Source organism: Haemaphysalis longicornis, unplaced genomic scaffold (genome assembly GCF_048455015.1).
Source record: "Haemaphysalis longicornis isolate Haplotype H1 unplaced genomic scaffold, Haemaphysalis longicornis Haplotype H1 scaffold_1, whole genome shotgun sequence".
In the NCBI taxonomy this organism is placed as follows: Eukaryota; Metazoa; Arthropoda; class Arachnida; order Ixodida; family Ixodidae; genus Haemaphysalis; species Haemaphysalis longicornis.
This window is the reverse complement of record NW_027526203.1, coordinates 406,310,819-406,323,892: the sequence shown is the minus strand read 5'-3', so window position 1 is coordinate 406,323,892 and position 13,074 is coordinate 406,310,819. Positions and strand designations below refer to the sequence as shown.

The 13,074-nt window shown below is 47.7% G+C and overlaps 1 protein-coding gene and 1 long non-coding RNA gene across 2 annotated transcripts in view; one reads left to right on the top strand and one right to left on the bottom strand.

Annotated features, from left to right (window-relative positions):
* Cah1 (carbonic anhydrase 1) overlaps positions 1 to 13,074 on the bottom strand; it is a 122,732-nt gene that overhangs the window by 87,976 nt on the left and 21,682 nt on the right. The window lies entirely within an intron of this gene.
* LOC144155459 (uncharacterized) overlaps positions 10,067 to 13,074 on the top strand; it is an 86,087-nt gene continuing 83,079 nt past the window's right edge. The window contains exon 1 of the long non-coding RNA XR_013319577.1: positions 10,067 to 10,220. This is a non-coding gene — a long non-coding RNA (uncharacterized LOC144155459). The remainder of the gene's footprint in view (positions 10,221 to 13,074) is intronic.

Below are 13,074 nucleotides of genomic sequence, written 5' to 3'. Positions count from 1 at the left end.
AAGCAGTATGCGGTTTCTATTCTCACGCGCGGAAGATTTCGTCGGCTCAGCTTGCATGTCCCGCGGGGCTGTTTTCGACACAACCGGGAATAGCAATTGGAGATGGGAGTCGTCTCTTAAACAAAAACGCCCGTGTGTCAGGATTTCGGAGAACGTTAAAGATCCCCAAGTGGTCAAACTTAATTTGGAGCCCTGGATCCACTAGCGCTCGCCTCATAAGACCAGGTGTAGCTTCGGGGCGTAAAACCACAAAAAGGCTTTTCTGGTTGGCTCTGAAATTTGCCTCATCCTCCTTCCGGTACTCAGCTTTTCGCGTTTGTTGGACGGAAGCACGTGACATACCCCACATCCAGTAAAAACAAAAAAAAAATTACAATTTCGGCCACAATTTCAAATTTCCTTCTGTATTGCTGGAAAATAGTTCCCCAGGTCCTGTTTTCCGGCAACCTATTTACGTGACTAGTGCGATCCTTGTAAGTCAATCCAGCTCTGTCCTCTCGCTTGTACTCGGTTTGGGCATTAACCCCACTTCTATATACCTGTTTCACTTGTGGCCGTTTTCGTGCCCTTCTTCACAAGCTTGTTTTCAGCTGACTTACCCACCAAAACCACGTTTTTTTTTTCTCACAGTGACCCCCAACTTCCATTCGCTTCGAATAATTGGTTAGTGAATACATAACTTTAAAACATTATTTCATAACAAATTCTGGTCGATCAACCTGTATAGAAAGCAAGCAAGATAAGCGTCACCTATTGCGTTTCCGCTGTGTATTAACATGTATTTTCTTCCCCCTTCGACGGGGTAAAAGGCGCGACAAAACTGGGCCACAATAAGAGACATTTACACGGGACGAGCGCTCGTCCCGTGTAACTGTCTCTTCTTGTGTCCCTGTTTTGTCGTGCCTTTTACCCTGTCGAAGTCGTATCACCAACTAGACCAAATTTCTGCGTTGAATAGTCTTTCCCCTGTACTCTGGCCAACGCCGCCCTCTTAAGAAACTAATCCATTATAGCTTGTTTTCGTATTCACAAAATCGCATTTCCATACAAAATGATGTTTACCTCAAAGAGCCTGGAATTCGCAGTGAGTATATAGAGGCGCACGCCCTAACAACGCCCTCCTGAAGGCAGAGTCCCTGATCAATGTAATTAGAGTTGGATAAATTAAACTGGACACTGCAAACTGAACGCTCTTGCCCCTATATCTTGCTGCTGCTGGTCCATTAAAATTTCCTTTTTACTGCGAAGCAGTATACGTCTAACCCCCCAGTTTTCACTCCGGTGAAGCCGATTTACTCGGCGCCGCTCTAAGGCTCCTCCTCACCACCGCTAACCCCCTATTGCAACTGCTATTTCCCTCGCCAACACCCATGCCTCTCTCGCAAGTTGCGCAATCGGCAATCGACTGTCAACGGCGGTAGCGCCGTAATCAGACGATTGCGGAGAATTACACAGGAGCGCCAATGGGCGTAGTGAAACGACCGAAAGCCGCCGCCGCCGTTTCCGCCTCAAATCCGGTTGAAGAGCCACTTGCCCAGAACGCCGGCGTGAGCCCACAATCCTATTTCAGCTTGAAAGGCTCTCCGAGCGACATTTTCGCCGGTGTATTTCACGCCTAAGTGTGCGCTTAGGGTGCACGGGTCGGGAGTGTAAGGAGTGGTGCGTGCACGCATAGCTGCGCTTCATATATTACTACCGATGACATGCCCATTGTGCTGGTGGGCGATTGAAACATGGAAGACTGTTGGTTCAATGCGCCCTGCCAGCTGTCCTCTGTAATCGAGCGGTTCGGGTCTGGGTTGGCGTGTTGCCGATACGGTAACATGCCTACGACGGGAGAGGGAAAGGACAGTCACGTTTGCCCACGAGAATAAAGCTCGAGGCCTTTTAGGTTTAACTCGCTATGACACGAACGCATATGTTGTTCGCTTGGAGGAAGAGCGGAAATTGAATAAGCGTCTGTCCGAACAGAAGCGCGAATAGACGCGAAAACATCAAGAAGCAGCTGCCGCCGCCGTTGCCTGCTCAAGTTCCAGCTCTTCGAGTAGCTGCGAATCTCTACCGGATGAACGCAACTTTCCCGCTTGGGACGCTAAAGTGCACCAATATTAGTGAAACGAAATTTAAAGCTGAGATAACTAAGTAAATGCTTCCTTTTTATCAGGAGATATCTTTCAGCAAGTTTCAACAGTAACCATTTAGTATAACATAATTTAAATCCATTTTAACCTTTCCCCGCACGAGAAAGCCCAGAGCGGACCAGCATGACATCATCTGCTCCTTGCCCCAAACTGCCGACGTCGGGGCTCCCGTGACATAGCAGACGCACTGGCTGCGGTTGGCGCGCGCTGCTACGCCGTGTGTACACGCTATGGTTTTGGGACTGACGCCATGCAGCCCGGGCACGTGGGCATGGTAAAGACATCGGCCGGTCCGGGCGTGCGCGTGTGCTCGCTAGCGCGCGCGTCCAGACCGGCAGCGGTGCGACAAGAATGGTGACGTCACAGGCACACTCCTGTCAGTGCGGCCGCTCGGCGAAAGTTTTGTCAAAACCGAAACTGGCACGAATAAACGACGCCGTAAATGATTGTTTACGCTGCGATCGATCGTGTAATGTGCCATTCTATGATTAGTGGGCTGGTAGGCACCCATAGCAGCGAAAAAAAAACGTAACACAAAAGGTTCGTGTCAGTACTCTTTTAAAGGGCTTTCAGAGAGACATTTTCGACGGTTTGTTTCACTTCTAAGCACGCGCACGTAACCTGTTGCCAGCGATGAACAGTAAGTTGTGCTGGCAGGAGGTTTAAACGTGGACGTCAAATGGCCCAGTGCAACCGGTCCGGTGTCCTGAGTGGTCGAGTGGATTGGTTTGGTACATGTGTTAGACAAACAATAAGATGCCTCCAAGTTTCATTCAGCTAATTTGCTAGGAAGTATGCTAAATCGCAAATTACAAATGTGTTTTTTTATGCGGTCCTTGGACTGCACCCAGCTTCGCAGGTCATCCTTTTTCACAGAGTGGAAGGGCACCAATTTTTTCTGCTACGATAGTAAAGTGTGATGAGTAAGTTACTGAGTGCCTTGTGTGTTTGCACTTCATTAGCGTTTCATTTGTGTGCGATCCTGGTTGTACCAAGTACCAAGTAATGGTCAGTCGTATGAAATCAACAAACAAACAAACAAACAAACGATAAATAAATAAATAAATAAATAAATAAATAAATAAATAAATAAATAAATAAATAAATAAATAAATAAATAAATAAACAAATAAATAAATAAATAAATAAATAAATAAATAAACAAATAAATAAATAAATAAATAAATAAATAAATAAATAAATAAATAAATAAATAAATAAATAAATAAATAAATAAATAAATAAATAAATAAATAAATAAATAAATAAATAAATAAATAAATAAATAAATAAATAAATAAATAAATAAATAAATAAATAAATAAATAAATAAATAAAAGGTATTGCGGCCTCATCGAAATCGTCAATAAGCTATTGGCAAATCCCTTCAAAAAGAAAAACAGGGGCGGAAAAAAGGCGGCGGCTTTCTGGTCTGGTGGGTGCTTGTGACACGCGACGCGTGTTTACCGCTCACATATCATCGAGGGCCCGCAACAAAGACGCACGAAGCGAAGCTATCTCGTATTCCGGAAAGGATTAGGAGCCCTCTCCGCTCGCCGTCCCGACCATTGCCAAGAAACCAGGTCAGGATTCCGGGAATGAGATGCATATCTCGAGAAAGCGAAGCCTTCGCCGACACGACCGGCCTCGTCCGTTCATTTCATTGTTCTTGTGCTCGGCGCGGGCGCTGTGCGAAAGCGCAGCCGCAGGCCGCCCGCGTGTTATCGCGTAATGGAGTTCCGAAAGAAAATGTACGGCCGTCGAAGAATAAAGTTATTCACGGTTGACTGGTCAAGTGGGTGGCGACGTAGCATAGAATAACGAGCTCGCAATAGTGCGTAGCCGTCATGGACAGCGCAGGCTGAAACGACGGAGCACCGACCAATATAGTATACCTGTGGTGGGAAATGACAACTAGATAGAGCGCCGCTGTGCGAATCGCCCTGCTCCAAGCAGCGTTACGTGGACAAAAACGACGTGTTCGTTGAGACCATACATTTATTTGTCATTGGTCTCCTTCGTACAAATTGCCCACTTTCGCTGTCTGGGGGCTCATTTCGCAGAGAAAGTTATTTTATTGTCGTCTGACAGCGCGTGGCATAAAAAAGGCAATGCATGAACATTTACGTCGTGTCGCTACCGCTAAAACGCGCTTCGTGATTAGGTAGGCGGGAAGTCCACCGCGGGAGAGGCTTTTTGCGCTTGATTACACCCGTCACTGCTCTCGGCGCATGTGCCGTGCATCTCGACACGGAGCAGTCTATCTTTATTTTTACACAATCAGCCAAACCGCTACCGCTTACTGACTGGCCAGAGTCACCGTTATTAAAACAAAACAAAAAGAAACCGAAGCAAGGAATAGTAATGAATAATTAACAGCTTGACCATGAGCGGTAGGGGTTTGGCCGATCGGCTAAAATCAAGACAGAATGCTCCCTTGCAAGACGCGCGGCGCCTGCGCAGAGAGCAGTGGGGGTGAGATCAGGTGCAAAAATCCTATCGACTCACCCGCAGGCGAATCAACCTGATTCGCGCAGCAGCGGCAGCCGGCGCTCTCGTTGGCACGCTTTAGTCCCTTTTTTTCTGCTCTCGCTAGAGTTCCTGTATAAAAGCTCCCCTAGGGGAGCAGAGTTGCGCGTCCATCCGCCATCTTGAGTTCCAGGTCGTGCGGGAAAGCCACCCTTCTCGCGTGAAAAAGCTGCCGCCCGGCCGCCGCGCCAGTGGAAGCGGCGAGAAGGAGTGGCGAGGAGCGGCCGGGCAAAAACTGGCGCACGATACTGGACCGCTTATCAGATGAGCGGACGCCGCTTCCACAACCGCCGATGCCCAGTTGAGGAGAACTGACTGTGCGCAGCACTGAAAGCGGGCTAGGCTGTCGAACTGGAACCCGCGGCATGTGGCAATCAGACGCGCAACTCTTGCGCTACGCGATATACAGGAACTCTAGCTCTCGCAGCTGAGCAGCGCCACGGGCATCTTTCGGTCGGCGTTCTGTCGTTTTAGCCTAGCTGTTAATGAATGTACAGCAGCGCATTAAACGGCGGATCAGTGCGAAGTGTTCGAACCGCTCAAAATGGGCAGTCGCGCTCAGCAATACTAACAACGCCAACTGTGCGCAGTTCTAGCCTTTGGGATCAGGGTCAAGTGAACGCGGGCAATCTTGGGAGGTTCACTTCAGCCTCAGATGGGACTCAACCTCACCGTACAAAGACACATTGAGGTGAGGCCGGCCAGCGCGATCTGCGGAGTGAGGCGACAGGTTTTCACCTCAACCCGTTTCAGGTTGGAGCTGATGTTGGCGGGAAATTCAAGGTTTACCGCGCTAAGTTCTCCACGTGGACGTCGTTTCACTATCCTGTGGCTTTAATGCGTAAGCTCACGTAGGCTACTCCCCCCGCGAAAAATGTCCGTCCGTCCACCCGCCCGTCATTTAGTTCGTCTGTGACGCGTGACGCAATGGCCGATGTATATTGGCACCCTGCCAGCCACGCACGTCCGCCCTCGTGACAACGAGGCAGTTCGCGGGGTTGCGTACACCAGAGTTTCATACTAGTGTATATTAGTATGAAACTCTATGGCGTACACTGTGGGTGAGCTGTTTGATATGCCTCATAAGAGAGAGCAGCTCTCCTGCTATGGAGTGTATGTGAATAGACCATCCGCTAGAAATAATGCTTACGCCCTATCTGACCATTCCCATCGGCAGTATGTATAACATAATTTTTATTGTGCGCGACGGACCCAAAAGAACGTTCTACGCCACCCATAGCTCAATGTTTACACACCATATTTTTAATTGATCGCCCACTACTAACTAATTCCCGTTGGACGCCAAAACGCGATATACAATCGAACCGCGATACTATAACAAATATCCAACTAAATTTGCGATGCGGCGATTGTTTTTTTCTCGTGTCAGCGTATTTTGAAATATATAAACCCCGGATTAACGAAATTCGCGATTTACGGAGATTCTAAATTTCAATTACGACTTTGTTCAATCGATGTTCAACTGCACTCATTTTTACTTCATTTATGCCTGCTGCATAACCGCTTGGTTTCCATTTACTCTGCCAGTACGTCGATTAGTTCAGCATCGATTAGTCTGCAGAGAAACAAATTATTTTGGCAATTTTTGTGGTGACAATATTTAAACATACAAATGCGTTTACCAATGAAGGATAAAAAGAAGACAAGATGAACTATAAAGCCTGCAGGAACAGATAACTAAAATGCTATATGAAGTGTACGTCGGTTACTTAAGAGCACAAGCAGAACAAAAAAAAAGTTCCCTCAGATTGCTGAAGCATTTGCAATAGATGTTACAATACAGCGAAGCATGCAATGTAAGAATGTAGTCACCCGAAAGTCAACAAAGTATTGTTTTCTAGTTTTAAAGGTGCCGTTTTTTCTGGGTGGGGCGTCCAGTTTGCGATGAACGCCATTGGGAAAAAACCTACTTACGAACACGTGGCACAGCACTACAAAACTCGCCGTTTTCGTATTTGGCATGTCTCAAAAACGCGACTGCCAGGGCTTCCAGTAATCAAAACAATTAGGGCTACTACACGCTAGCAAGGTACCACGCAGTAAGGTATACCCGTGTAACCCAACCTTACCCGCCAGCAGATCAGCGTTGAAATGTAAAACTGTTTGTTTTGTCGTGGGCGGTTAATGCAATTTCGCAACCCGGAACAGCAGAGTAAACGAAGACGAACAAATTTAAAAGCGCGGGTTACGCAGAAAAAGAGAGATTTGACCAACCCCCCCTTTCCTTATACGGTGCCAAGGTGTATAAGCAGGATTAACTGCACGTTAACGTAGACACTGCCGGCTATACTAACAGAGATAATGTCTTAGCGCAACTGTCCCTGACTGAAGGTGTACTGGTGCGGTTTACTGCCGTTGCGACTCCACGTACGTGTAGGCGTTAGCACGCACCTCGCTTTCATTCCCGCGTGGCTTCGAAGCGTAGCACGAAAATAACAAAGGCGTCTCCCCGGCACCATTACGGGCCACGGTCTGACGATGCAAGGAGCTTCCGTCATCGCGATATACAGCATTTACCCGATTAGTTCAGCCCCTGATGCAATCTCATCATGAGCGTATACAGCCACAAGGGAGCGTATATCATGTAAAAAAAAAAGTGCCCCCTTCGCACGTAGACACTGCGACGGGCGTAATAAAGATCAATGGCCCCTCGATCGATTTCCAGTGGACGTGAGGACCGGGAAGGCCTCTACTAAGATTGATGGAAGTCCCTTGTCGCTGCGTCCACTGCCGAAAGGCGTGACGTCGTGGAACCGCGACGCATGCCTCAGGCCACGGGGGGAACGAGCGCGCCAAGATGGCGAAAATTTCCCCATAACTGGATCACTTTCACGCAATAACCTCATCGGGGCAATGCCCGCTCTTCGGAATTAACCCGCCGCCTCGCGCCCACAGGCTGCTATACATGAGCGGGAATAGATCTAGGGTTCGATTTAAATTAGCACGGCGCTTCGTCTCCCTTGCAAAGCATTGGCGAAGGACAGATACTTCCGTCCCAATACCTGTCGGAATGTAAAAGGTTAGTTTTTGTTCAGGTACTTATTTTGTGTGAATAAGCAACCTATGCTTAGCCCACGCGATTTCAAGAAAGTCAGAACATCAGAACGGGGCAGAAACTTAGAGGCTCACTAAGAGAGTTCAACTTAAATTGAGAACGACTCAGCGAGCAATGGAACGGAAGCTGATAGGTGTAACATAAAGGGACAAGAAGAGAGCGGGGTGTGTCAGGGAACAAACGCGTGTTAAGGACATATTACTAGAAATTAAGAAGAAGAAATGGACGTGGGCAGGGCATGTAATGCGAAGGCAAGATGTAAGACTGTCAACAAAGTAATTAAGGGTAACAGAGTGGATCCTTAGAGAAGGCAAGCGGGGCAGGGGCGGCAGAAAGTTAGATGGGCTGATGAGATCAAGAAGTTTGCGGGGACAAATTGGTTGCAGTTAGCACAGGACCGGGATAATTTGAGATTAATGGGAGAGGCCTTTTCCCTGCAGTGGGCTTATATAGGCTGGTAATGATGATGATGATGATCTACGATAAACGTTTGGGAGCAGTCCATCAAATCTTTGTCAGCTGCAGAGAAGCTTACACTGAAAGTCGTTTCAACTCTCTCTCTCTCTCTCTCTCTCTCTCTCTCTCTCTCTCTCTCTCTCTCTCTCTCTCTCTCTCTCTCTCTCTCTCTCTCTCTCTCTCTCTCTCTCTCTCTCTCTCTCTCTCTCTCTCTCTCTCTCTCTCTCTCTCTCATCTGCATACTGTCCTCCTCAGTGCATCCTGCGCAGCTACTGCAGTAACCTGCAGTTGCCGCTGTGCATAGCATGGTGCCTGATCCAGCCGCGTCTAGTTCCGAAGTAGTTGCAGTGCTGGGAAGACGAGCAATGGAGAACAGTAGACGACGCGCCTGGAACACTGCAGCCAGCACGCGTTGTCCAGCAACGCTATCTAAAATTGCTCGTTCGGAACACCTTCAGTCTGTTATCTTTATTGACAAATTTATTGACGCGATTTTCAGAGGTGCGGCACCCAGCACTCCCGAGATGAAACGATTCCAGAAACTTTCAAGAGGGCATTGCTGGATAAATGCATAAGACGCTCTGCTACGCACCGAGCCTTTTTAAGGTCGGCAGGGAAGAGATTTTTTTAGGAGCAATATGAGCAGTCTGCTATCAAACAAAATAGAAACGCCATAGGTCCTTTTATTAAGTACCTGCATAAGACCCCTCTATCCCTTACAGATGTATACGTCTAACCCTTTTGAAGTTGGCTTCAGTAGTAAGCACAAATTAATTGCAGATAAGACGTTTCTAGGGGCAATATATGTGGTCTAACATCAAGGTATGAAAGCCCTAGCAGACCTTATTAAAAACTTTCATACGTGCCTACGTATCCCTATAGAACGCTACGCATCCAGCCCCTTTGAAGGCGGCTTCACTATTATACACAAACGCACTGCTGGAATGATTCATTTAGGGGCAATATAAACAGTCTTATACGAAAATGTCAAGGCTTTAGGGCCCTTTATTGATAGCACTTTCTTATGCGGCGAGAGTGACACATCAAGCATTACACGGGCAGTGATGTTTTCTGGTTGAGTGCTCAGAAAAATTCGTACGCAGTTTAAAAAAAAGGAGAAGCGCACGTGCGAGGGTTCGCTTCTTCTCAATGCACTTGAATGACGAATCACCATCCTCTCTTTTTTCCCACATTTCTTGGTACTCCGTACCTCCGCACCTCAGGGAAAGTGGTCGCTGCAGATGGAACTGCATGCACGCAGAAGCTCAAGCACCAAGAGATTGCGGTCCTAATTAAAGGCCAGACACGGTACCGTTTCTTTCTTTTCGCCGACGAGTAGAACGAAAGACCAGAATTTTAAAGTAACTTGGGAAACGGACGAATAGAGCCGGGAAGGGGGGTGAAGAAGGCGAAAGGGCGGGGGAGCGTATGCGCTGACATTGAATGCCGGTTGAAATCGTCTCGCCAGTGCGCAAAAGGGAGCAAACAAGCCTCACGGGCGGGTAGGAAAAACACTTTCCCCTCGCTTCGGCTGAAACGAGTGCGAGGTCGTTCCGAGGTGCGCCGAATGCGTAAGCAGAAGTAACGCGAATGCGGTGGACTTGACCCACTAATCCCGACGCAAAGCCCCCCGGCGGGAAAGTGTGCGCGCGTACCTAAGGCGGCAGTGGCGGGTGAGCGAATGACGAACGAAGCGGAGTCGACAAAATAGAGCACTGCCACCCGCACGACGTGAAGTTCAGTTCTTTTTCTCCAGGATAAGATAAACCAAGCTCTGATAAGCTCCTTGCGCTCCCAGCGACAGCCGTCGCGTTAGAGCAGCCACAGATGTTGCCGACGGGAGCACGCGGAGGGCGAGGTCGTGACGAAGAGAAATGCTGACACCTCCGCCCTCCCGCCGCCAACTCCCCAGGACGGCGCCAGCGAACGAGAAAGCGAATGGCACTCAGTGTTACGACCGGCAGACAAACCACTCGCGGGCTCACACGGAACTGCATATGATCCTAAGAGATTTCAACGTATGTATGGCGAATTTAGGTTACGATCCTTATCGCGATGCTAAAACGGTGCTCAGGGTTTCTGTTTCCCCTCATCACCAACGTCATTGTCACGACTAAGTCCAGCGACAAACCATTTCTTTGCACTGCCCACAAACGCCTCTGTTAATCACAAGTCTTGGCGGTTATTTCTCTTGAGAGGGGACGCGGCAGTGTGACAGGTATCCTCGAAATTTATAAGGAGAATATCTTGTGGCTTCTTTTATTCAGCAGGCGCCAGAACCGAAAAATGAAAGAAGGATCAATCTACCTGCCGCACATGTATGATCACATTAATTCCAACTCACGATAACGCAGGAGCGACCAAGTAACAATGAAAAATGCAGATATCGCTATTTTTGTTATTTCAGTCTAACGAAAAAGAAATGACGAGACGACAGCTGACTCAACGAGCCATTTGCGGAGGCACATTATCGATGCGTATCTCGTGGAGGCTCAACGGATTCAACAGGCCATGGAACGAATAATGTTAGGAATAAGACTCAGGGACAAGAAACGAGCTACCTGGATCAGAGAACAAGCTAGAGTTGACGATATAATAATTCAAATAAAGAAAAAGAAATGGACTTGGGCTGGCCATGTAGAGAGACGAACCGACAACCGGTGGACAATTAGGGTAACAGAGTGGATACCAAGAGGCGGGTCTAGAAGAAGGGGTAGGCCAACAACACGATGGAGGGATGAAATACGGAATTTCGGAGGTAAACAATGGACCCGATTAGCACAGGACAGGAGCGGTTGGAGGTCAATGGGAGATACCTTCGTCCTGCGGTGGACCTGAGTAGGCTGCTGCTGCTTCTGCTGCTGATGATGATGATGATCTCGTGGAGGAGTTCGCCTCGATGGCACGCCATTTCTGTACGCAAGCCTCGAATACTATGAACGTACGATGTCGTTAAAGGCTTTGTCATACTGCCAATTTTTGCCTTCTTCCCATATCACTTTTTTCCACTTTCTTGAACGGGCTTAGGCGTTTGCCTCAAAGCATGGGTTTGGCGCCAGCGGAATGTTGAGTGACTTACGATTGTCTTTTTAGATTAATGTTTGAACGGATAATATAACACATTTTTTTCTTGGGGGAAGGGAATTTATGTTTTAAAAAGTCCAATTAATTATGTGCTATTAATTGCGCCTTTCGCAAGAAATCCAGAAACCCCTAGCGCGTCCCCTAGCCAAGCCGTAGTGTACGAATGGTCACGCCTCTCATAACCAGAGGTGGGCAACGTCATGAGGCTTCAGCTGCACGAGTTCGACCTCAATCTCACGTGGACATCAACCTCTGTAAATCTGTATTATGAGGTCTCCAGTATTTATTCACAATATCTTTTAACTCGCGATTCTCTTCAAGCTATACAACTTGGATCTATAAGTGCAATTTAAACATTTGCGGTTTTCTTAGACTCGCTACTTACTGCTTCCATTTTCATTTGGATGTGGCCAAAATTGTTGCAGCAATTTTTTGGGGCAATATAGATTGTTCCTCGTAAGCATTTGCATCGAATGGTAAGTGTAAGCGGGCTCTCCGCTTAACACGAAGCTGATTACGTATTAACTCCGTAGTAACTTCAGATTACGACTAAACAATGTGCATAACTTGGGGGTTAGGTCGTGTTCGAGATGTGGTGACATGAAGTGTGGAAATGATGTTGAGGTGCGCTTTTTTGTAAGACGAATTCAACGTCAGCTGTTAGCTTCAGGCTCACGTGCGTTTGAAAAATGATGTAAGAGGTACCAGTTTGAGGTCAGGTCGAAGCTAGTGAGGTCATTTAATCCGCCTCTGCTCCTGACAGACCCTAACGCGTAACCAGTCCCCTGACGCATCCGAAACACACATAGTGGTTGCGCATTCAGTAAAGGACATACATGGAAAGGCCTAATAAATTCCCTAAAATGTAGTAGACAGTACGGTATAAAGCCTTTACTAAAAAATTCCGTTACTAATATTCCCGCTGTGTGCTAATATATTCGTAACGCACAGAATGGTTCCGCATTCCATGACGGATCCCTCGCCAGGCAACGCTGTACATATCCTTTGGGAGCGTACATGCTTCTCAGGATCATTTGTTTCACGTCAAACACACCTAGCACTCCAAAAATGGTTGCGGTATGCCTCAGCATAAGTGCGTTGCTGAAGCTTTATAACGTGTGCAAATCAGCCTTTGTTTTCGTGCCCACTTCAGTTGGCACAGGCGCCTACTAATCATATTCCCCCAGACCCTTTCTCCGTTCACTTTTTTGCAATTCTTTGTCCGAAGGGATCGTCGTTAAGCCTGCGTCCGCTTCAGGCACTGCCTAGCTCGGTGCGCCAGAGAGCCCTGCAACGCTGGAGGCACTGCTGGGCCACCAATAAAATATTTCCCCTCTGCGTGCACGGTCCTCATCACCGCAAATTTTAATCAGCTTTTATGCTTGAAGAAAATGCGGATTATGGAAGCGGGAATCTGATGCGATTTTCGGCAAGACGAGGGTATAGATAAGGTATGGCATGATCGGAGTGCTGATCCTTACTTTGCCATAACGAGAAAAACGAGAAAGCGGGTTCATGACCTTGCTTGTTATGTCACTTCTCAAATACAGCGGGGGCGCAGGCTTATAGCATGTCTCCCTCCCCCCTCCCCCCCCATAAGTTGAAAAGAGGGAAATGCCCGTGTAAACCAAACATATTTCGCACACTGTTTTATATATGTTCCACGTTAACCCCTCCTCTACCCTATCCCCCTATTCCTATGTACTCTTTCCTCCCCATCCCCCCTATCCTCTACACCAGCGGGCGTTCCGGTGTCCTCCCCTAGGCGAGACAATTTACGCCTGCTGG